The 25,839-nt window shown below is 36.8% G+C and overlaps 1 protein-coding gene across 2 annotated transcripts in view; it reads right to left on the reverse strand.

Annotated features, from left to right (window-relative positions):
- The window catches only part of CHD7 (chromodomain helicase DNA binding protein 7), a 128,499-nt gene extending 102,781 nt beyond the window's left edge, over positions 1-25,718 (reverse strand). The window contains exon 1 of one of the 2 annotated variants that reach the window (XM_085313556.1): positions 25,589-25,718. The gene's annotated coding sequence lies outside the window, so the exon portion shown is untranslated. The remainder of the gene's footprint in view (positions 1-25,588) is intronic. The other variant, XM_085313555.1, reaches the window with a different exon arrangement.
- Between the last annotated feature and the right edge of the window lie 121 nt (positions 25,719-25,839).

A 25,839-nucleotide genomic window follows, 5' to 3' on the forward strand; every position in this document is an offset into this window, starting at 1 on the left:
TTTTGCAGGGCTTCTATCCACTGACAAGTCAGAAGTGGTTACAATTTTTCAAATACAAAACAGGCATTTTGCTGTTCAACTGTTCTGCTTCATAAGAATACACCTCAACTCCACTGCTGCATTGCCATCTTCTCTTCTGCTTTTTGTAACTGACCAGTATCGCTCAAAAGTGAGCRGCAAACCAGCCATCTCTGAAAGGGATAATCTAAGTGACTGCAGGATCAGAGAAGTGTTAAAGACAAGAAGAGCCTAAAATAGCAGTCTGAAGATGGGCAGCAGGCATCTGTCTGCCAAAAGAGTAGATACCTTATGAAGTTCCCCTGTCCTGTGGGCCAAAACAGCAGTGGTCAATCCAGGGCCTGCAGAGCATGGAGCAGCTCACATGTTAGACAGTACACATGTGCTGGTTTCTTAATATCTCCCTCATCTGTGTATTACAGTCGCACATTTGTTTTCACAAAYGAGCCTTCAGCCATTTCTGTCCATTGTCTGCTGCAAGTTAACATTTAACATCACTGCGTAATTCTGAGTTCAGCAAAGAACAAAGCAGAGCACGCATTTGCGGCGGGAGGGATGGGGGGAAAGAGTTGCCATGTAATATAGGCCTACAGTGTTGCTTACGCAATTAAGACGAGTAAATACGCTTGCTATACAGAAAAGAAAATGTATCTAACAAAAGTTTTAAGATATTAGATGTGCATATGTTATATGCCAAGGTTCTGGGAGCAAAGGGAAATAAGCATGCAAGTCATTTTCTCAAAAACCACAACCCCCTAATTCTTAGGTCAGTGCAGTGTCTGGTCCTTAAACATTTTATTCAGCTCACCAGATGAGGAAACAATCACACCAGAAGGCCCTGGAACAGATGGAAAACAGAACAGCTGAAGAGAAGGGAAATGTCTGTGCCGGGGGGGGGTGGGGGGGGGGCACAAAGTCCATCTCCCTCATGCTACAGCCTGCGCACAGCCACTGCGCTGCTGCAAACCACACTGATGGAGCTGCCCAGGGGAAAGTTGAGGGAAGTGGTACATTGCCAGATCATTCAGTATCCGTCCCAGATTTCCAACTGGGAGAATCAAACAGCAATGCTAAGCCATGGAATAGGGACCACCAAGCGCTGACTGCAAAAGAAGCAAAAAAGAATGAGCTTGGTTTTCCCTCCTTTGTGAAAAAAAGAGAGCAGATAAAGAATTGCTAGCTCAAGACAGAAGTGTGAAACTGAAATGGTGAAGAAAGACAAAAAAAACTACAAACACATAACAGAGAAATAGGAAAGGGAACAGTGGGTGAATTAAGATCAAAATTGATCAAAGTCTAAGGAAACAGGCCTCCCCCTCCCCCCAAAAAAGAGGTACTATGGTACAACAGCAGCACAGAAACACAAAACAGTAATACCATTGTTAAGAAGAAAAAAGCAAATATAGAAAGTGAAGAAGAAAAAAATTGAAGAAAAAAATTGACATGGTACAATTATTCCACTAGAGTTTAGATTCACAGCTTTACAACACCTGCACAGTTAATAACTATATTAAGTCATACATGATGTCACCAGTACTTCCTTTCTCCACTGAGTTAACTATCAGGGAAAAACACCTCACAGGGTTTTCATGCTCTTGTAAAGCCTGTCCAAGCTTAAGATGCACATCCTCCGGAATAGTTTGGGAGGCACTCTAGTCCAGAGACAAGAGAGAGGGCCAAGCCAAATTAGGGGAATAAAACCAGTGAGTAGGAATTAGTTTTTTAAAAAGGATGAGTTGAGTGGGGTTTTGTTTTCTGTTAATTCTAGAGGAAGCTCCCTTCTGCAGTCCTTTCGGCTCTTCGGCAGGAGACAAGCAACTAAACTGATCAATGTGTAAGACAGAAGTTCTTATTTCGGAGCAGCAGATTTGAGTGTTAACTTAGATGATGCAAACAAGGTCATTCAATGTTTGTAAAAGGCACACAGAAATACTCGATTACATGTATAGCTGTTCCTTACCTGGCCTGCCATGTAGAATTAGACTTTGAACATTGATTTGCAGCAGCTGTAAGCAAGCGCAACATTGACAGGGCAGCGGAAAGTTTTCCTACAATTTCTGCTCCTTAGTTTTTCCTGTTTCTAACCACAAGATACCTTCATTCTACTGTTTACCCCAGACATCTTAAGAAAATGTTAGGGTGCAGCCTGACGCTAGAGATAAGCCCATCTAACCATTAGTTGCCATTAGAGGTGCGTCAGCACAGGGGCAGATGAGTACAATCAGCACAAGGGAAGAAGTAGAAGTGGGACGACTCCTTTCAAGCAGCACCACCCATTGGATTATACCATTTGTTCAAACTGCCTTCAGGCCACAGCCAGGTGGTTTTCAACAACCTAACTTGAAAAGCACAGCATTAAAAGAAGCCAGGCATGTTTGTTGTATGGAAGGAACACGAGAAACCAGTGTCTGCTGGTATAACTACCAGAGTAGAAAGGAATTTTAATTTGATCAAATATGTGAAAAAATACCTTGCATCTAACTGCTCAGATTTTCAATCAGATCAACACTGAGCACTGCTCAAAGCATGGAAAATCCTGCAGTTACCACCAATTTCTCCTGTCAGGGATGGAAGGGACAATTGCTGACCTCAAGTTATTACAATAGCAATGTACAACTCCAGTTACAGGTGTGCAAATACACTTTTTTTTAAGACAAGTTGTATTTTAGTGTGAGAAAATAAAGGCCATTTGTGAATTTTGTGAATACTAAAAATATTTGTCAAGAGAGTCAAAGAAGCAGGTTTTAGTTAAGGCATTCCAAAAGCAATTAATTCATGGTGCTCGGAGGACCCTTCCTACAGGGGTTCTACCCAAGCACATACACAGTCCATCAATAAATGGATGTGATGGATAAACATGTTACTTAAATATTTCATCTGCATCCATGCAACACCGAGGACATCTTCTGAACACAAGTAGAGTGGTAAAACTTTCTTAGATTGCTCATAGTAGATCTCTTGATCACATTGTACTCGCCTGTAGTCTTTCCTAAATCCCCATACTAAAAGCTATTAGCATAAAATTGTATTATATATATATATATATAAAAATATATATTTTTTTTAAAAAAAAAGCATATTCCCCACAGGAATTTTTAAACATATCCCACTATTTGAAACACTTTTGTTCCAAGAGCTGACCATTACAGACTATTTTCTAGATATGGCAGGACAAATTCCTTCCTGTCTGAGAGTTTCCATGGTAATAAAAGTCCCCTTTAAACACATTCACGGTGGTTTGGGCAGGCCAAACAGGCAGCCTTTGTACTGAAAAGCTCCCTCTTTGTACTCCTCTGTGCTGATCCTGCACAAACTACCGTAAAAGTGTATTTTAGTGGAAGCAGAGTAAAACTAAGGCTCACATCAGTTTCACACGACAACTGTTTATTCCACAGCACAGGCGCAATCCCTCTAGAAGATTCTCTTCCTGAAGAATTTCAAGTGGTTGGAGAAAGCAAACTACAGGGCAGCATACGACACGTTTCAGACTGACCTAAAACATGAAATTTTGCCATTTACACTATAAAAAAAAAAAAAAAAAGAAAAGAAAGGAACAGAAATGACAGTCTTATCCGCCCTTCCCCAACACGTAGCCTCGTTTCTACTTGGGGATGGTATGTTTAAACTAGTGCTTTTATCTAGCTAAGACATCGGGGTAGTCTTAATTGATACTTTTATATCAATATATGTAGACCAGTCCTAAAAAAGGACAGAGAGAATACCTAACATGTGCTCTAACTTCCCAATTTGAGAAATATACAGAAACAAACAAACAAAARTGTTTTGAGAATGTTCAAAGCACCTCCCTTTAAATTTCTATCTATTTGCACTCAGACACCTTAGCATACTAGCACAAATGATCACACTTTAGGTCTTGCTGTGAACAGAAGATTTTTGCATTGGAAGTTTTACATTTCAGTAAATCTCAGTATTTCAGATTTAGAAACGTTCTTTCCAGTATCACTACTTCRGACCTACTGTAGAAGCTGCTTGACCAGCTCTAGAAGTGATGGATTCTCTTTAACAGATTAAACCATTAAGCATAAATATGCAACTCTAATCCAGTAAGAGAACGATTTTAGCTATCCTTTACAATTTCTTTTGCTAACCTTTGAAAATTTGTATGCATATTTCATTTTGGAAGAGCAAGTCTCAGCTTCATGATAAAGTTTGTTTGCTAGAGTTTTCAAACCACGTAGCTTCAGAGATCTCTAAAAGACTTTAACATGCAGCTCACAGTTCCCAAGCCAATCTTTCTCTGCTTACAATAAAATAAGATAGAACAAAAGTTTAAGTATCTAATTTACACATCATTTCCTCAGTGCTACAGATAAAACTTATTAGAAACTTGGGCAAAATACAGTCACTTTGGTCCAGGCWATCTAGAAAGTATGCAAAAGAGGAAGCAAGATCTGTAGGAATAGGTTTGAGAGAACAACATGTCACATCTCTCACCTCAACAGTTCCAAAAAAAACAACCATACACCTTTCTCAACCATACTGTGTGAGATGTATGATCATGGCTGAGGATTTTGGCTCTCTCCAAGAACTGAATCAGTTTGTATGGAAAGCATTACCCAAAAGAATGGAGAGAGGGGAGGGGAAAAAAAAATCAGTCTTGTGATCACTTTCATAAGCGTAAGAATGAAAATACATAATCATTCTCAGATCTAACTTAGAGATATTTAGAGATATTTAGGTTTCCTCTTTGGCAATAGAGGAAATAGCCTTAAAATTACATCACATTTACAATTGTGGGAGGCAGTCTGATTGATAACATTTAATACAGACAGACTACATAGAAAGGAGAAGTTTGAAAAAGGCTTGTTATGCAGAATTATTTGGATCCATAAAAGCAAGCTATAGCTATAACTTTCTGGAGAAGCTTTTTGGTACGCAGATTTTGCAGAAGAAGGTAAGAACAGAAGATAGCAAAGTATTCATGGAAAAAAAAATCCTAAAATAACAGATCTATTAGGTCACTCTTACTACTTGTAGCTAGAAAATTATATTTTGGCTTATGCAAAAGATAACCACTTTTTTTTAAATAAAAAAAATTAAACTCAGGAAAAGGAACTGAACAGAATTTGTTTTGGTTGCTAGCAAAACCTGGTCTATCGCTTTCATTGAAACTAGTCCAATTTAAACAAACATCAGTGTAACATTCCACATTTCTCATCTTAACAAATCTTATTAAGAATATTTTCCGCAAACACATGGTATTGCTCAATTAACAGAGAAAATTCCTTATACGGTCCTTCAGTATTATTTGCAGTAAATCTGTCCAGTTCAGCAAACTAACTGAATCTCTGTCCTTATACAGATGCAGCCCATTAGATGATTTCCATTGTAGGTTATAATATTTGTGAGTATATTTAAATCGCCCTCAAATTATGCTTTATCAAGCTATCATGCTGATTGCAAGATAACTGAACATAATCAGGAAAAGGTAAACTGCAGCCTCAATTTCTTAGGCATCCACTTCTGAAAAAAAAAATCACAGTCATCAAATGACAGAGATTTCATTACCACCCTGTTCTGACAGAAACTAATATTAATTATTATTTGAATTAACCTTTGAGCCATAGTTTTCATCAGTACTCAGTAAAGACATGGACAATTTCTAATTACATTCTACTCTCATTATAAGTCACCAGGCTGTAAAGCTGTATCTGACAAGATTGCTATACTTGGCCTTGAAAGGCTTTGGACTTCACTATAAATCTTTCAGAAACACCTAAGAACTCRCTGAACACAAGAGCTATCACACAGGATGCTTCTCCAACAACTTAGAAGTGTTTTTAAAGGGATATTAACTGTGATATCACAAAACTGCATTACTTTTAGAGAAGAAAAATAAATTACTAGTGACTTTATCAGCCAGCATCATAATATAAACGGATGTTTTACCAAAGGTACATGCAATGTATCCACTCAGTCTATCAAGTGCAATTATGCAATGATGATTAACTGAATCATAATTATACACAATAAAGAGTATAAAATGAAAATGAAATATTTATAGACTTGCCAAAAATCCTATTCTTAAGCCTAAGGCAAATACCTGCATCATAAGCTTCACTTATTATAGAAGAGTGATAAAATTTAACCACTAAAGAATTAATAGTTCTTTAGTGGCAAACATGGATTTTCAGGTTCATAAAATAATTACAAATAACTTCCAACTAACAAAAATTAGTGCAGTGGGTCATCTTTACTGCTTTACCCCACAACATCACTTCACTGCATTGAGTTAGCTAGCCAACAGAAAGTGAGATATATACATGGATATAAGGAAAGTGAATGCCATTCTCTTAAATGACCAACTTAAAGAAATTGAGTGATTTCTGGCTATCTGAGCTGAGCCCTTTTTTCAACAGCTCAACAAAGCTCACATCTAACTCTAAACACTCAGTCTCTAAGTAAAGGACGGTTTTATTTGAAGAAACACCAAAGGCTGGAATCTATCAAGTTTCAAAATCAAAATTTTACTTAGCAGCTGACTCATCGCACATTTCAAGATATTAGGAAGATATTTCAAGACATTATTTTTAACTTCCTATCATTAAAAATGCCTGTATCTTAAAACAGAAGCCTCAATATAAAATTTGCTTAATTMCAGTGACTTGAAAACAAGATTTTCATATTATAGAAACCTAATCTAGGTTAAACAGCTCTTGAACCTAGAACTATAAACAATGCACAATAGATAAAAGTTAAATTGGGGGGATGGAGAAGGGGAGAAGACAGACAGACGTTTTTCCTTTATAGACCGCTGTCATGAACGCTATATAGGAGTTATATAGGAGTTACCAAGTTACTAATTTTACAAACATATTCAAGAGAAATTGCAATACAAAGAAGTCCAAAATAAAGCTAGGAAGTATTAACACAGAAAATGCCAGCTGTGCATGTATTTTAATGTTTTACAGACTTCATATTAAGTAATGCATAACAGTTTTGTAACAGGGTAGGGTAAATAGTGGTCCATGACATGAATAGCTGGACATCATCAGGCTTATTGAAAGAGAGACTGTGCTAACAGATTTCAGATCACTGGATTTTTTTGTTTGTTTTTTTTTTGTTTGTTTTTTGGAAAGGCCAGAGATGATGGATGGGGTTTCAATTTAAAGGAGTGCAAAGTACTTGCCAGATTAGCATCACTAGTGTTGCCAACTTCAAGAATATATGAGTTTTAGCATAGAACCTGTATTTTTCCTTCAAAGTCAGACAACAAGGACTACTAGTCTTAATGTAGAATATGTAACCCATATTCTTAAACTGTCTAGATCATTTACCTCAAGGTCCCTGCTTGCTCACTCTCTCAAAAAAAAAGCAAAAATTAGCCATACCGATGCGTGTTTGGAGGATGGGGGAGGCGAGAAAGAGGTAGAAGTCAAATGCTTTTCAGAAGTTGTTCCAAATTCGCATCTTCTTATTACAGTGCTATCTGGCTGAATATTTAGAAAAGCAGCTTCCCTTTTACACATAACTAATGCTTTAAATGGCTAGATTTGTCTTTCGTACCTCCAGATAAAAAGCACCTAACTGGTACTTGGAACTACTTCGTAGACAGCAGAAAGCTCCAAGATATTCTTCAGAGCTTTCCCTCTGAAGCTTAATACAATCCACTGAATGATACTGGATACAGCGAATAGTAAGTTTAAAAGCTAAAATCAAGTCTGACAGTTTAAACTATTTTGAAATTTCAGCCTTAAGCCTCTTTGCATAGGCCTCATCTTCCCCAAAGAGATAACTTATGTTGAAGTGCTCACCTGCAGTAATAATCTTCTGTATATATTCAAGGCAGAACAAAACTACTGGCTCCAGGTTACATCAGCAGAGGAAAGAAAAAAAGACAACACTGGAACTGGAAGATGCACCAGACTTTAGGTGCAACGGAGGAAAGAAAGAAAGAAAAACCTCCCCAAACCCTACCACCCTACCCACCATTAAGTGGAGGCCCTCCTGCATGAGTCACTGGTCCAAGGCTGAAACAGCTGGCAGCAACAGACCCATAAGGAGAAGATAAAGAAGGGAAAGAAGAGAAGGAAGGAAAACAGCAGCATTCTTAACCATGCAAAAGATGTGCTTAAACAGAAACATATAATTTCTTTCTTTCCACTAGTTCTCACCTATATCATTAAGAAGAAAATAAATCTGAGCGATGAACAAATTTAAATGAGCTTGTGCTCCAATCACATATGCCTGCCTGATTCATATGAATTATTATACCAGGGGAAAACAGGGTAAGAGAACCACAGGATGGGATGGGGAACCTAAAGCACATGATTTCATTTCACATCTCCTGCTACCAGGGATGCCTTTCCACTTCAGATGTTACTAACAAGGTCAACACCAAAGTTACCTGAAAGATTTATTTGGCCACCAAAAGGCTGACCTGCCTTGAAGTTTGATATCTTTTGTGAAATTCAAACTTAAAATGCTGAACTCCTAATATTGTTTAAAATAAAGAAACCCAACATACAGTCGTCTCAATTTTCAGCAGTTCAAAGCTACAACTTAATGAGTAATTGTCTTTTGTATCACAGTACACCAGCTACTTAGAGGTCTTTGTTAAGAATGCACTTGATAGAGCACAGGCCAGCCCAAAAAGGCATTGCCTTATTTATGGGAGGGAGAGGGGGAATATATAGTTTTTATACATACATACATATATATACGCATGCCTTTTCTAAGGATCACAGAAACAGAGAAGCACCTATAATCCATAGCTTTGTTGGTGCTACTAAGATCTACTTCCTCCTCCCAATGCCACTTTCAAAATCACATGTTTGAGGAGGCTGGGGGGAAAGCAGCTTTAAGAGGGGGGAAGGAGGAAATAACAACATCACAGCAGCTCTATCACTCATAGACCACGATAAGAATTTCTCTAAACATCTTTGTGCCATTTTTCATATTAAATTTGCTAATGCCACTTTTAAACAAGCCTATAAACAAAGCCTTCTAATAAATCAGCCTCCATTTAAACCTGGGAATTAAATGACTGATAGCTTGTGACCTTCCAATAAGAGGGATATATTCTACTAATGCAGAACAACTATGCAGCTTCTGGGCAAACAAAATCCAGATTTCCCCTCTGTTCTTCATGAAAGTTATTTGAGAGGAAAAGTTCAAAATGTATAGTTTTGGAAGAGCTATAACAACAGCAAGAACATCCTTCATTCCTTCACTCATGGCATCTTCACTAAATGAAGATGCAGACTAAGATGAAGACTAAGAGAATTTACCATCTTCCAACACTAGGCAGGGTGAGTTTTAAAACATCCTTACTTCAAATTGTTACCAACTTCTACTCCACAATTAGACACAAATTTGTCTATTTTCTCCATGGTGTTTTGCTATTATTCTTTTATCCAACCCCCCATCCCCATCCCTGATTCAAATTCTTTTAAGTTATTTCTTAAAGCAGAATCCAACAGTCTATTATACAGAGCTTCTTTCCCTGTTACCCTCAACTAATCCAATTTACCTGCAGAGACATGAATTTCCATTTAAATTATTTTAGAAACCAAAACCAGCTGATGGGTTTTGTACATACGGCATGCTATCTAGAAATRGAAGCAAATTTCATGAGAAAGTATAAAAACTAACTTAAAGTACAGCCATGACTCCTCAACAGCTGGAACGGGCACAGGCCTCTCACAACACCTGTATTCTTGGCAGAAAGAAGTGAAAGAATTTTGTGAGCTCTCCCTTAAAATTCCATTTATTTCTGAACATTATGAACTCATAATTGCTACCCTTCAGAGCATCCATTTTGAGAAAAGCAATTGCTTCTTCTTTATAAAATTGGTTCATCTACTTTCATGACTAAGGGGTCTCAAATATTTCATAATCTTTATACATATTTTCCATTACTGAAGTGTAAAACTCCCCAAAATTCAGTTATGTTTATGCTGAGATACTGTAGGCATACATATTTCAGTCTGCTTTGAAAGTCTAAGTAACTTCCAGGAATGCCTCTTCTTCAACAGAAATTATCAAATGAAACACAGAAATAACAGTTGATGCTTCTGACTTTGTATTTACAGACTGATCTTAATTACTTTCCAAGTACTTTTCAGCCAAGTAAAACAGTAAAACAACATTCTCAGAAAAACAGTATGAAGTGGTTATTATTTGTGCAAACTTTTTCTAAATATGGTAGTCACATCTACAGATGAATAAACTCTCACTTTCCACCACTGCGTCAGATATCAAAAGTTTTTTTTCTTTCTTTTTCTTTTCTTTCTCTCTCTCTTTTTTTTTTTTTTTTAAGAGAGTGGTACTGTAACATTTCACGTACTATGATGAAACAGGGAGACCTCACTACTAAACAATTAAATAATGTACTACACTAGAGTTTTCACATAGGAAGCCAAAAAAAAAAGAAAAATCAAAGTTATAATTCCCATGATAACTACAGCTTGATTATATTACTGTTTTATACTCTGTATTAGGACAAATGTGTCAATTTACAATTGATGGGACATGATAACAGAAAGACAGTCACATACTTTTTCCCATTCTTAAATAAGCTAGAGGCATTCAAATCACTTTCCATGCCACCTGTACAGGTTAGCAAGTACYCGGTTTGCTGGGGAAGATATGTAACAAGAGGAAAATGGGGCATCAAAGTACATAAAAAGTATAGTTTTTAGGCAACTTCTTTCAAGTTATGGTGATGTATTTAAGGCTATACCTGCACATTTTAACCAGATTACAGACTACTTCAACATCCAACTAAACAGATGATACTAAATTCAGATTTTCCCATGTCAGATTCAACTTTGCTATAGCTTGACTCACTGCTGATGCTAATAAAGTCCATTAAACATATTTCAAGTTTAGCATCCCTGAAGAAGCAACAGCAACAAAAATGCAATGCAAGACTATTTACTTCCAAAGACAAAATACATAAAAACAAGAAGTTTAATAAGAGAAACAAAAAGAGACAGTCAGACAAATAAATAATAAAAAACATTATATTGAAAACTCAGAGACACCAGAAAGAGCAAAAAGTTTACCACAATTAAACCACAAGTCAGGGAAGCTATCAGAAATAAGAACACATTTTTCAACAAGAGGGGAAAATAGGAAATAAACAGATAAAATAATTGGCAAGTTAAACTTTAAACAGAAAGCATGTTCACAAAAAGACAAAGTAATAAAAAAAGTTCTTCTTCTGACACATGCCAGGTGCATGAAGCCTGGCAGAGAATCCACTGGGCTAACAGATAGCCAAGATAGAAACAAACGCTTAGAGAAAATAAGGTCTAAACAAAACACAAAAATTGAGTCGTTTCCCTCTTCAGTCACTGGAGAAGCTAAGGGAGGCTTTTATATTGGAGCTTTTCCTTAAATGAAAGCCTTGAGAGGTAGTTTTGGATCAGACCAAAGCAAACAGTAACAATTTACCAGAGCAAGATGATATTCACCCAAGAATTCTAAAAAGCTCAAGGAGAAAATGGACAATCTATCCATTATACTGCGGAAGAGCCTGCTAGCAGACACTGCCTTGGGGTCCATGGCACATCAGTTCTTAGAGCTGGTTGCAAGGAGACTCTGGAGCATGACGCCAGCAAGTCTAATGTCTCAGCAGTGCAAATAAGCAGAACCCCCCCCCCAAACACACACACACCAGGCATGTGGATAAATACAGATCACAAAAGTCATGTCACTCTCCCGCCTTTAAAAAGTCCTGTCTCACTAATGCACGTAAATTTTTCTTGAAAGAATTAGTAAGCAAGTGGTTGAAGTCCAAGCTGATTTGGATTTCCAAAATACATGCCAGCTTCTGAACAAAAGATCCTTTCCTGCACCAAAGGATCTTAAAGAAATGAAGTTGTTAGAGAAGATGGAAGGTCTTTGCATGGACAGGTAATTGGTCCAAATCAGGAAACAAATGTCAGGAAAGACTGACCTGTTTTCTCAGGTGAAGATCAGCTGACTCTTTTCTAGCTCTATGCAAATTCATAACCTATGTTATTTAACATACACATAAATGATCTAGAAAAAGCAGGTGAGTCTTCAAGTGAGAGTCTGCTGTTGACACTAACGTGTTCACTTTGCTAAAAATGAAAGCCTGCTATGCAGAAGCAGACCTTCATTATAACCAATGAAGGTGTAACAAAATGCAGATGAAATTCAGTGTGGGTAAATAGAATGCAGTGCACCTGAGAAAAACACAATCCGAGTGTTTTACATACACTTTACTGAGCTCTGACCTGGTTATCTCATTCTCATTCTTAAGAATGAGATCTGGGAGCTAGAATAGACAGATCTAGGAAGATAGCATTTGACAAAAGAGTAAACTGAATGCTAAGAGTATTGGGGGGGGCCACACAGAGAATTATAACAGAGATCATCATTATGTTACCGTGCTAGTCTATGAGGTGCCCGTATCCTTATGCAGTTCCAGTGCCTTCCCTACCCATCTCTGCTGCAGGAGTAAATTTACTGAAGGTCCAAAGGGGGATGACAAGCATTTGAACACTCTTCTGGTCCCTTCCAACCTTACTATCCTATGATCTTCTCCAAACTGGAGGAGGGACAGCTGAGGAGACAACTTAAGGCAGTCCACAAAATCACGAGCAGCATGGAGAAGATAAGTAGTCAACAACTGTTCGCTTTTTCTTTTAACAAGGAAACTAGAGAACATCAAACAAAACTAGCAGGTGGTAGGTTCAAGATAAACCAAATAAAAGGAAGCAGTTCTTCATACAATGTGTACTTAAGCTGCAGAACTCATTGCCACAGACCCAATGGAAGCTATGAGTTTACACAGAACAAGAAAAGACTAGATGAATTAATGCAAGAAAAATTCATTAAGTATTACTTATCACTTTTTCCAAGGAATGAGATGCAAAACTGGGGAGACAGCAGGACTATCCCAGGGACATAGAAATAAGAGAGGTTGCTCTGTTTCTGCTGTCTCTGGATGGCCTCCACCAGTCACACTGTCGGACAAGATTCTGAATTAGGCAGAGCTTTAGTCTCAACTGGTACAGCTATTCTCATGTACTGAAAAGTCAGGAACATGGCTTTAATAGCTCTTGAGAAATACATGATTTTAATAATGCACTATTTTCATCATTTCACTTTCYTTCCTAAGGAAACTTTATTTCAATCCATATTATCAAGAATAAAAGCAAGATTGTAATGTTCAAGAGCACCACGGCACATATGAGACAAGAACACCCAAAATAAAGAATATCCTTTCTCACTGCAATTCTACCATTTTTCTGTTWWWAAAAAAAAATACCCGAAGAGAGAGGTGGGAAACAAAATAAGCCTTTTATAATCTGGTTTTAACCCCTTGGGGAAGAAAGGCTGGATAAGTGCTGTAATAGAAAAAGCTAGCAATACTAAATTTTGTAACACAAGCAGCAATTTTCTGTATGCTATTCAATACCTACAGTGGTTAAGTACGATTTGAGAATAACTCAAACCAAATTTGTGTTATACACTGAAATTTTAAGAATGTTGAAGCTGTATTAAAAACATTTTTTCAAGTCTGAAGAAAAAAGACTTAAAAATTACATTAAGTGTTAAAAAAAATAAGATAGTCATACTTTTCCTGTTTAAACGGCAGCTGTAAGAGACAATATCAACGTAAAGCACTGGCTTGATGTTTTACTACAGTTATAAAAAGGTACTTAAAATAACTACAACATATTTAGGTTAAGCACTTAAAGGAATTACTGAAAGACTGAATTCAACCTTCAGCTCCAAACCACATGTCACTGTGCAACACCTTAGTTACTGAAAAACAAAAACAACAAAACCCTCTTATCTATAAAATGGGAATTATGCTTGTCTCCTAAGTAAGAGATACAATTTTTTGCCCCTAGTAAATACAAAAGACATGGTGATTGCTGTAAGAAGCAATGGAAGAACTTGCTTCTTCACAGCTTACAGCCCACCTCCTCTAATACAGAAAAAGCCGCTGCAGCTCTATGCTGAGCATGGCCCAAGCCTGAAGACAGTGGCATGTGCCCAGTGCAGAATAAGCCTAAAGCTCCATCAAACACTAGGCAGCACATGCCAATGGTACGTCTTCAAAGACTTGTAACAATCAGATTTTTTGAAAGTACAGTAAGTCTCACCATAACCCCAAGATTACAGCCAAAAAAATCACGTATCTGTGGTTAGAATCACCTAGCTCTTCAAAGAGATTATTTGGTCATTGTTCAGTTTAGTCAAATTAAATACTTGACTTGAAATGGGGAGTGCACAGAAAAAGTGAGTCAAAATGGCTAATAATGTGGCATAACAGAAAGTACACAAGCTAAACTATTTTCACCTCCAGAACTAAGCTCAACATATAATTATAGACTATTTGGCACTGTTTATTCGGGAAACAGCACAGGACAGGTGGGAAACTTATAGAACCTAAACTCAAGAGAAAATATATTTTGTTCAGGATACATTAGAGTATACTCTTAAGACAAATATTTAAAGAAAAAAGATGTAAATTCTAAAAAATGCAGGCTATTCAGACACAGAATCTGAATACTTAATGTTTTTTAAAAAATGTTAAATATCAGACTAATTCTGCTTTTAATGATACTGTTTATCTACTTCATGGGAGTAGTGAGAGTGAGAGTGAGACAAAATTACTTCATGGGAGTGAGACAAAATTAACACTTTGTAAAGAACCAAGATAACTTCATGAGAGCTATTAGGTAAATAGCAACTATTATAAATCCCAGTATAGCAGACCTCAAAACACCTCATTATGAGCCTAGTATACCAGTTTGGGATAGCACTGAAGTTCCTGGCTTTCAACCATCTGCTCAGTCCATCAGATTTGGAAGAAAGAAAAGAAAAAAAAAATCCTAACACTCAGAGTTACACATACTGAACAGGTATTTTGTCTTGTATCAGTTCAGTGCATGGTTCAAACAAACATCATCAAATTAATTCACTGGAAGTGATTGTACTTTTTCTTATGGTACAACAGAACCATGTACCAATTTATATCCAGAACTCCTCCCCACCTTTCTTCTAAGTTTCGTGCTATTGCATACAGCACCATACAATATCAACCAGTCAGTATCAGCAAGCAGAAAAATATCACTTTTTTTTTTGAGGCTACAGTGTTTCTCAATTCCTCTCAAGTATTTCCTGTTCCAGTGCCTATCACTACTGACACCTCCAAATTTAATCCACTGGAATAAGCAGCCTTTAAATTAAGGTGTTATAAGGTCATATAGCAAGCAAGATGATCGGATTAAAGAGGAAGTGGAGTTAAGTTAATACTGAGTCACTATTTTAAGTTCTATGCTCAAGACAAAACAGCATGATAGCCTTTCAAGTGTAAACCAATCTTCGACCATGAAGGCTAAGAACTTTTCTATTTAAAAAAGTTTTGTTTCTTTTTAAATCTGAACATGAAATGCAGGACAAAAATTCATCAGATAGACAAGATCTGGTCCCAGAGACAGATGTTTTACAGCTGTGCTTTGGGCTTCCTAAAGCCCATTAGAGCTAGCACATACAATTCTTAATGTAAACAAGCTGCTTTTAGCAACTACAATATTCACTCTGAACACACACAATGCTAGTCAGAGCCACCACTACTCATACTGATTTCAGAAAAAAAAAAAAAAACTTGTAATAATCACAGTGTCTCGACTTAGAATTTGAAAGTCCCCTCTCCTTCTCTTTCTGCCATCCCTTAAGCCTTCCTGAAAGGGAATTTTCCAGATATAAAACCTGTGGAGATGAATCTAAGTGAGGCACCCACATTTGCTTTTTTAATTATTATTATTAAAAGAAAACTATGGTAAGCATTTACCCTCCATGAGATCACATAAAATTGCCCAAGTCTTGAGAAAGACAGGAAGGAAAGAGTAAAATTCCATTCCTTTACCTCCTGAGAAGTTCCCTTCCGTAATACTGYAAGCAGTTTACACAAAACAACTAGGGTTCTTCAGAAAACAATTTCTCACGTTCCATTCCTGCGACTCTGAATGGGTTATCTTAAAGCATTAGGTATCCTGAGCATGATACAGAAACAAAACTCCTGAAGGTAGTTTTCTGTAAGGTGTCCATTCCTATCTGAACAGTATAGTATAAACTGCCTATTTCTTTCTCTGGAAAACAGCAATAGCATAGCATTACTAACAGCAACTAAGCAGCATGTTATTTTATTTCCAATGTAAATTCTTTTGACCAATTTTAACCAAATAAGAATGATCAGACTGGGGCTAAATTACACATGTTCATTTCAGTATGAGGTATCTTTAGATTATGATAGACAGTAACTCAGTCTTATCCATCTGCTAACTGAGACCAAAAAACTCATACAATCTCAAACTAACATAGGAATATTCTAGATACTTGGGATAAAAATCTGAATAATTCAATTCACTGAACTAAATGTTAATTTGATAAAATTTCACACATACAAATTGACTCAGAAGGTTAAGGAACCCAATGGAGAACTCGAAGCTTACCAAAAAAGTAGAACAGAACCATCTACTTTCTTGTGAATAAATTGTTTTAAAGATGAAATACTTAAAATTTGAGATCTCAGACAAGCCATTTGTGCATCAGCAAATCTTTAAGGTTTTTATTCTTCAAGAGGAAAACTGTGATTTCTGGGCAGAAGTTTATTACTTCTGACTAACTGTTCATAGCATGTAATCCATACCATTGCTAAAATAAACACATTTTCATACCAGTTTGAGATCAAGTCTGCATATTTTTCTTCGGGTGTCCTTTGTTTCACAACTGATTATTTGAATTCTGTTTCTCCAGTGAAGGTTCCCAGGCAGCTGATCCAATCCACTTGCTCACTTTCATCAAAAGAAAAAGGCTTGCTCTTCTCCAAGTCCCAGTCCATCCCCCACCTCCCCCCCCCCAGTACCAGCTCTGGTGTTCATCACATCCTTTTATGAGCCAGATTGATTCATTACAACAGCAAAATGCTCTCCATCTTATTGAATTATTTTTCTGCCATTTTAGTGAACTAAAGTGGTGCACAGACAGATTTCACCAGCACTGCTGCTACAGTAAAGGTGCAGAACCGTGCAGGTGGGAACAAGGCTGCAGAGTGAGAAAGGCAGACTGCAAATTTCTTTCAGAAATTAGCTCACTGCCTTTCATCAAACTATACTCTGACTTACACATGACTGCATGGGCAACAAGACACTTGGTAGCCTTCAACTATCTTAAGAGCTAAAAAATAATTTATTGTACTAAAAATGTAGTTATTACATATTCCTTATACAAACTTAAGTACAGCTGAAAAAAACTAAAGTTCTTACAAAGATAACAGTAAGACAAGGATAACTCAATTAGAAGAGCAGGATAAAGAAAGCTTTGCACTTTCATTCAAGTTTTTTTCCTTAAAAAAAGGAAAAAAAGATACAGTATACCACACTGTGAAAGTGACCATTATTTTAAAAGTTTTAATAGAGAAAAGATACAACAAGCATTTCTGATAAGGAGAATATGGTAAGAACTTTTAATACAAAGGAGAAATCTTTTCTCCAGAAAAGATCCCCTGTATCAAAGTAAACATATTATACAAGTTGATATACCTGTTTTCATAAAATCCAAGAGAAGGAATCGGAAGAGAGGCAGTAAAGCCAACAAGTTGTGAGCTGTGTTACCACAGGCCAGTGACAGTTTGCTCTAGATGCCCAGTGCTAGGTTTTATGACCAGTGATTTCTGTCAACAAATGGACCTGCCTTGTTCCAGGATGGACTGCCTACCACGGATGTGCCATTTCACTTGAGCAGCAAGAAGCGAACGTGTAGCAAACATTGTTCCCACAGCTGAATTGAATCGATTACAGAGCAAATGGGACAGCTCAGCTGCCAGAATCCTTAAATTGCAATTCACCCAAAGTTCACAGCATACCTGGAGATACCTCAATAGAGAAAGAACTCATTTCAGCATGCACTTAAAAGRTGTCTTTCTCCACATCATCACCTACATTTGCCATCATTATACTGTATCAAATTAGACAAGGGATTTTCAGCCTTCCTAACCTTACCAGCTGCCTACTAAAAACCTTTATGTTGGACAGCCACAAAAACACACCACGCATCTCAAAGTGCTACAGAGAGCTCTGAGAATAGGCCACAAAACAAGTCAGCAGCAGATCCCCGGAAGTCCCACTGGGAGATAAGATCAGGCATGCAGCTGGCATCCCAGATGACCCTGCAATGACTGCTTCCAGGAGCCCCTACTAGCTCACTTCCTCCCACAGAAAAATTCTTATTACCCAACCATCCCCACAGTGCACAGTCCAGGTGCACTGCTAGGCATGTGACAATCTCAGCAGGGAAACTGCATGTGAACCACTCACAAACCAAAGGTTCACCACCTTTCATCTAGAGGCAGGCGTTCTAGTTTTTTTTTTTTGGTGGGAGTTGGAGAGAGAATTAGTGGTGACAAGAGAAACAGAAACACCAGGGAGAGATACTGAATCTTAAAATACCTTTACTGTTTTAGGGAAATTTCACATGAAAACAGTGTTGAAAGCAATTCCTTTCATTTGTATTTCAGCCAGCTGCCATCTTCTTGGCAGCCAAGGTTTTCTTTTTTAAAACCTCAAAACCATGTAAGCACTTGGGGGATTTTTAGTTTATTTCCTGGAGAACTAGTTATCTAAGAGCTCAGTCACCATAAATATAACACTTCTTTGAATATAACCATAATAAATGAAAAGACACACAAACACTTTTACCCCCTTTCCACCAGTTGTCTTTTTTCCTGGCTTCAGTGTAAGATCTAACGCCCTTGACTATGACAGCTATGTACTACAGTAGTTACTAGATGCACATTGGAAGGTGTTTCTATTCTAGTGCTGTTTTTAAGAAGCTAATTCTTCCAACAGCCGTGCCATTTCTAGGAAACAACTCCTTCCTTCTGCATGGCTGCCACAAAGTTCAAATCCTGGCCTTGCTTAGAAAAAAAATACATTTACTGAGAGTTACTGGCATGAGTAAGGTAGCATGGCTGGAGATTACTGCAGAACTGTAGTGATGTAGAAATGCAGGTGGAACTGATGCAATTTTTTTTCCAGCAACCTCTTACAAGGTTACAATGGAATTAAGGTAAACTCTGATAGAGTTACAATGGAATTAAAGAGTCATGTAACTTTCATACACTTATTCCTTTACAGAAGAACCAAAACTAACATACACCTTTGCAGGCAGAAAAAAAAAAAAAAAGGAAGGAAAGCGAAGCTGAAGCCTACTTGTTCACTTCCCCTCCAAAGAGGCAAAAATGACTAAATTAAGAGGAAGAATAAGGTTGTACACTATTCCACATAGTTAAGTGAATGCAAAGCACAGCAGACACCTCATAACAGTACTGATAAATAAAGTGAATTACTTAGCAAGTCTTTCACAGATCTGCCTCCCGAGGCAGTCAAGAAACCTCTATTTAACTCACTTTCTGAATGATTCCTTCCTAAATCAAGAGAGATATTAAACTGCTCACTATAAACTCCCAGTTTAATTCTTCACAGTTAAAACTACTTGAGGCAAATATTACAGTTTTAACAAGAATCTCCTCATCAAGATTTAAAGGAATCTCTGAACTCACATGAGCAAAGGCTAAAATGACATAAAGCCTTCATTTAAGCCATCTTGACACAACCATAGGACCCTGTGAAGTCTGCAAGAAATGTGGACCAAAATTCGGTACCTATCCCAGGAACCAGAAACATAGGCCAAGCACCTCTCGAGTCAACAGTCTTAGAAGACCCATCTGCTTTTTGCCTAGCAATAAACAACCAAATCCAACAACTAGCTACTCTAGTTCCAAAAGAGCAAGAACTAGAGCACATCCTAAAAAAGCCACATGAACTGTATAGACACATGCCAAAAAAATAGGACAAAAATTTTTAAATAGTTCTGGTTATTTAGGTATTTCCACTCACATATAAACAACAGAACAATGTATAGTCAAATTCGGAAGCAAAACAGCTAAGCTAATTGGAATGCCAGAATTCTGGTCTTCAGATATGCTCTTCTACCAGGAATACGTAAGATTTTGAAAACACTTGCTATGCCCTAAACCCCTAATTAAGATGCATCCTTGAAACTTACTAGTCTCTCACCTATGTGCAATTTTATCTCAGCCTTATCATAGCAATATTTGAACATCTGTTACCTCATTGTTACCTTCCTTCCTTTAATCCTCCTTCCACCGAACATTAATCCTCCTTCCATTGAGCATTAACAAAAATAATAATAATGTCAGTCATATATCCTTCCTGGTTGTCTGTAAAGAATATTAGTTTATAATTTTGAGATGAAAATAAGACAAGAAAGTCTGAGCTATTCTGGAAACAGACTCTGTCAAGCAACATTTCAGCACTCGATTTTGATCTCTACATGGACCAACAAAAATAGTCTTTCTGAAGCAAGGAATATTTTCATATAATAAGCTATCATCAGCTTGGACTTCCCACTTACTAGCTCACCCAAGTTACTAATACCAAAGATTTTAACAGAACTTCTCATTTCCTCCCATATAAGAGTTTGCTTAGTATTTCTCCCAGGACAGCACTACTCCAGTGCTCTCTGATCAAGGCTTTATTGTTTTTTTCTCTTTTTGTCCTATCACAGAATCTCTGAATTTCTAAAATTCTAGCTTTCAATTCAACTTTAAATAGTTTTGCCTTGAATTCTCTCTCAAAAAAATGCCCAGTATTCCTTAACACCTAAAAATTACCTTTTAATAAATCCCGTTTACTTGGTTAATAAATCCACAGCCTTCCTATTTTAAGATCCAGGACAAAAGTACCTTTAATAAAGTCTTCCTTGGACTTGATCCAGATTCTGATCTACTTTACCACTGGTCACATTGTCTTCATTCTCCCAACCTTCTCCACTCCTTTGAGAAATTTCACAATTCCTTATGCGAGCTCCTCCCTGCCCCTTCCCCCCCCTCCAAATTTCATTGTCTGGAAGGAGGCATCCTACAACTGTCAGCTCCATTTTATGGGAAGTGAAACATGACTAGACTGTCCCTCACTCCCAATTACTTCACACAGAGAGCAAGAAGAAATACTTATTACAGCTCTATTCCTTAATCACTAGACAACTTGGGAAGGCAGTTTTCCCGAAAAACAAAATTTGAGGGAAAGCTTTGAAATGACCAAGAGACACTCCAAAACCTCATGAAGACCCTTCAGAAAGTTGCCAGTAAGCTGCAACACCCATGCCAAAGCTGACCCATTTTGGCACTCTAGTGGTCACGTATAAATTGCCCCTTGCCAGGCAGCACTTAGATCCTAATAACACGAGATTTCATCAGGCTTTGGTGCAGCCAGTGAACTCCTTCCATATTGACAAAAAGATCCTTTATGCTTTGGGTAGAAAGCAAAATTATTAGAAGTTGAACTGCATGTTTATTTTGCAACATATCCTAATTACTTAAGACTAGCAAGAAAATGCAACCCTGCTCAGCAAACAAAGAGGACTATAAATTGAAAAGATTAAAACCCTGGTAGGAGAGGCAGAGCCTGAAGACAAAAAAAAAAAAAAAMCTATGAGAAAGCTAAGGGGGTGGGGGAGTAGATTAGAACAGAAAGAGGGGAAAATAAAAGGTTTAGATTTTAGAGCAGGACTGTTTTTCCTGAATTAAAAAAAAAATAAATAAAGAACACACTTTTTGTACATTTGATATACTTGTCCATTAAAAGAAATGACACTTACTTTGTGGACAGACAGCAAAACAAACAGTAGGGTAGGCCATTTATTCTAAAACTGCCAAGAAGAAATTTTGCAGTCAGCTACCTGTTGAAGTTGTAGCAGAAAACAGAGTTCAGCTGAATAGCTTACAAAGTGACTCGATATTAGAAGTACAGCATTTCCAAATTATTCAGCACTGAATTCTCCAGCACGCTAGCTATTCATAGGCAGGTAAGTTGCTGTCCTGTTTGCTGCGATTACCAGTCCATACTTAAATGAACTCTGAACAGAATAACCTCTAGGATCAAGATTATATATGTGAAATTTAATTTTCCCCTCAGAACCATTAGGAAGGAGGCAGACATTTTGGCTGCAATGACTTTTTCCAGACAATTGATTCTTGAAGTTATTTATTCCCCACCATTCCCCTCAAGGCCCTCTCGTCACAGCAATTGTCTATGTCAGAGGAAGGTTGGATGCAGCTCCCATGAAAGCAAGCAAAACCACACCCAAAATAGCTATATAGGTCACTACAAAGCAAAGTGATCCCTACATCACGCCAGAAAGGACTTGTGGTTAGCTCCTATATGCCAATAAGGTTTCCAAATAGTGTCATGATACTGTATTAATACAGTAGCTTATTTGATAATTAACACTCTTCACTGAATTTTAACTTTGAAATTAGGATGAGCATTAACTATTATCACCAGTTTTTAAAAGAAGAATGCATTTAGCAAAAGGACTCCAAAATAATCAGGATGCTTAGAAACAGCTACTGAGCAGCATTAATGAAATTAGAAAACCCAACAGCACGAAGATCATCGGTTTTGACTTGGCTTCTTCTAGGTGCATGTTTACATCTTTGAAAAGTTACAGTGTTAGAAGCCAAGAGCTAATCAGCTTCTGTATGCTTAAGAATATACTTAAGAGCTTTGTTTTCATATTCAGGCACTCGGAATGTGTCCTCTAGGTCACAGACTCTTTCTTACTTTTTCTGTCTTCCAACTTTTTCTTCCAAATAAGAATTTTGATGCATAATTATGATGTGCTATTTCCAGAGCCACTGATCCCTAGTGAGATAAAAAGCACTAAAGTTAAAGTTAGATTCTATAGATGGAAAGAAATCAAGAGGAAGAGCTCTTTCATCAGGTTTTAATATTTTGTCAGAATCCTAATAAAAGCATAAATTGTACTGGAAGTTTTCATTTGCTTTCGCACTGGTGCCCAAAAATATAGAAAATATTTGATATTTTCTCCAGAAATTCCAATCCAGTTTGCATTTGTGTAAACAATTTATTTATAGACATAAAAATAATGAGAAGTGATRGAAGTTAGCATCTGTCATAAAGATGAAGATAAATAAATGTAGTAAACTATTATATTAACTTTTCTGCTGGAAAAATCAGATCTAAAACCTTATTTACATACMAAARKYCCMWTTKKTWAAAAAAAGTTTATTTACTAAAACTTGCAGAATATTCTCATGTAAACAGGAAACATACAAGTAACATTAAAGTGTCATCCATGTTACCTATAGGCATCAGTTAAGCAGATCATAAGTCTGAGCAGTTGGCAATTTGTTCACAGCAGCCAAAAATGAAAGGGGTTTGGAAGTCAGGATTTTAACTGGGGGGGGGNGGGGGGAAGAGAGGGAAAGAGTCATGCAGTTGTCCATATCCTGCCTAGCCAGACAATTTTACTTGAATAGTGATAATGCCTCATTCACAAAATCAAATACCAACCAGCACATTGTAAAAGCTTTCCATCTAAAAATTAATTCAAAAATATAACAAACTGGAAATAAAAGATAGAGAGATAGAGATAAAGTATAAAACTTAAGGCAAGATACACGTTTATTTCCATTCTCTTTCTTTTTATTTACGTCTTTTCCTCCTTCTCCTATCTAAACAACTCTTATGTATCATGCCATATTCTAAAGGTATAAAAACAAAACAAAAACCAAACACCCAGACACTATAGGATGCTACAGACAGAGCAAACCATATAGAGTCTCAGTATACCATTTCAGAAGCTCTTTGAAAACCTGCAAAATTCCTATTACTCACGCATTTCACCTTTATAGAAACTCATCTTTGGAGTTTTTGTTTGTTTGTTTTAAACCCATGCTGTATTCTTATGTAGAAAATTCTTAAGTAAAGGGCCTAGGCCACTTCCTGCTTGAACAGCTCACGTTTGCAGCAACACGCTTTACACAAACTACAGAGCTTGGTTAGAACCTCACTCTGCAGAAGGGTACAACATGCCCAGTGAAATCAAAATGTGACCTATACTACCTCCATACCTAGCAGCAGATATATTCTTCAAAACACCTACGTGAAGTTTTTTCAATCTTGTTATCAGTCGGTTTCATATTTACTTGCAAACAGTTTGTTTTGCATGGTCTAAAATCCTAATATTATTTGAACATAACACAGAAATATTGTGAAACTTCCACAAAAAAAAATAGAATAAAAAACCAGAAATAACTCTCCTGAAAATGCTACAATATTGCTAACTGACCCCTCTACATACCATGAGAAGTCCTCACAGTGCTCTTTTGAACTAATCCTTCACATTTCCACATTAACCAATTCTAAAGGAAAGTGGTGACAACTCCGATCTTCTAGCGTTGTATAGATCTCTGCTTTCATTGAATAGTATTCCCTTATTTTTCATTTTGACTARTATTTTTACATTACACTATGCTCTGGTAATAGTTAGATCAATCCCTTTAGGAAAATATTGTTTTTATCAAAACTTTGCTTAATTACTGAAGAAGACAGACAATTATTTTGGAATTCAAATCTGAGCATGTTTTTTTCACTTTTTAAATAATCTAAATGGGATTTACAAGCAATAACAGAAACATCATTATATTGTTAAATATTTCATAAGATATTTGGTCAGATAGTGATTCTCTAATACTAATCAGATAATCATAATTCAGTTAAAATTGCAATCATAAGCATTTATCACTCAGAGTCTACTGTAGAGATTTCAAAATTATCTTTATATAATTCTTACAAAAAAGCTTAAAGAAATATAAACTAATCAGTTCAAGTTAACTGAAAAGCAGGACAGACCTTGTGCAAGTGTGTGGCATTTTCCAATGCCATGGTAAGGGAAATTTTGTTTTGTAAAACTGTTTCAAACATGAAAGAATGTCTCATACAAAAAATAATTACTTTTTCCAAGCACTTGTGGTTTTTTCTTACAGAAGTTAAACAACATACTATCAAAAGGATCTGTGAAACACTGCGTACATTTATAATACCAAGCAAGAGAAAACAAGTAATATTCCCACTTTTAGTAGCTAGAGACAGAAAATGTTAAGAATGTAATTGTTCTAATCACCTGTTACAAACCTCAGAAACAAATGGTTATTTCTCCCCTACTGCATCTTATTTTAAAAAGCATTACTAGAATTTTTCCACTATTATTAAGAACACAGACCCTATAGAAGAAGCCCTCTCAAACTGTCTCCTCACTGTTAAGTTTGTCAGTAACCCTGTTGTCTAGAATGTGTTTTAAGTAAAGTAACGTGATTCTTTTTAATGAAAAAAATGTGTTGGAAACTTTCAGGATAGAAACTAGAGAGCTTAGAAGTTCCTCTCTTAGCAGTGCCTAGCAATGCAAAGGAGAGTTCTGCAAACGTGCCCCAAGCATCCAGCTACATTTAGCTTTCAGCCTTTTTATTATCATTGTCAATGAATGGGCCCCAGTCAAATTAAAGCTGCCATTTTAGGTTAAAGACTAGAGAGCCTCTGTTGTGCAACAGCGAGACAAAAACACTCCAAGCGACAGATGCAGCATTCTCATTGGAAAATAATGGATTTCAACTTTTTAAAAAAGAAAAAATACTGATCATGCTTTTTAATATAAATTATATATTGATACTCACACATTACCGCAAACTAACAGGATTTATAATTGGGATAAATCAGCTACCCATGCTGCTAAGGTCATAGTCATTAAGATTTTTTTGCCGTCGTTAGAATGGATGATCTGTGAGGAAATGAACAGAAACATTTTTTGTTCAACTTGCTTGTTTGTATCTCTCTGCTAGTCCCATATACTACGAGGAAAGGAAAAAAATAGAAGGAAAAAAAAAAAAAATCCTTTTCTTTCTTAGTCAAATTTGTCAAATACAAA

The sequence above is a fragment of the Rhea americana genome, unplaced genomic scaffold (genome assembly GCF_003343005.1).
Source record: "Rhea americana isolate MKP2758 unplaced genomic scaffold, rheAme1 scaffold_39, whole genome shotgun sequence".
Classification (NCBI taxonomy): Eukaryota; Metazoa; Chordata; class Aves; order Rheiformes; family Rheidae; genus Rhea; species Rhea americana.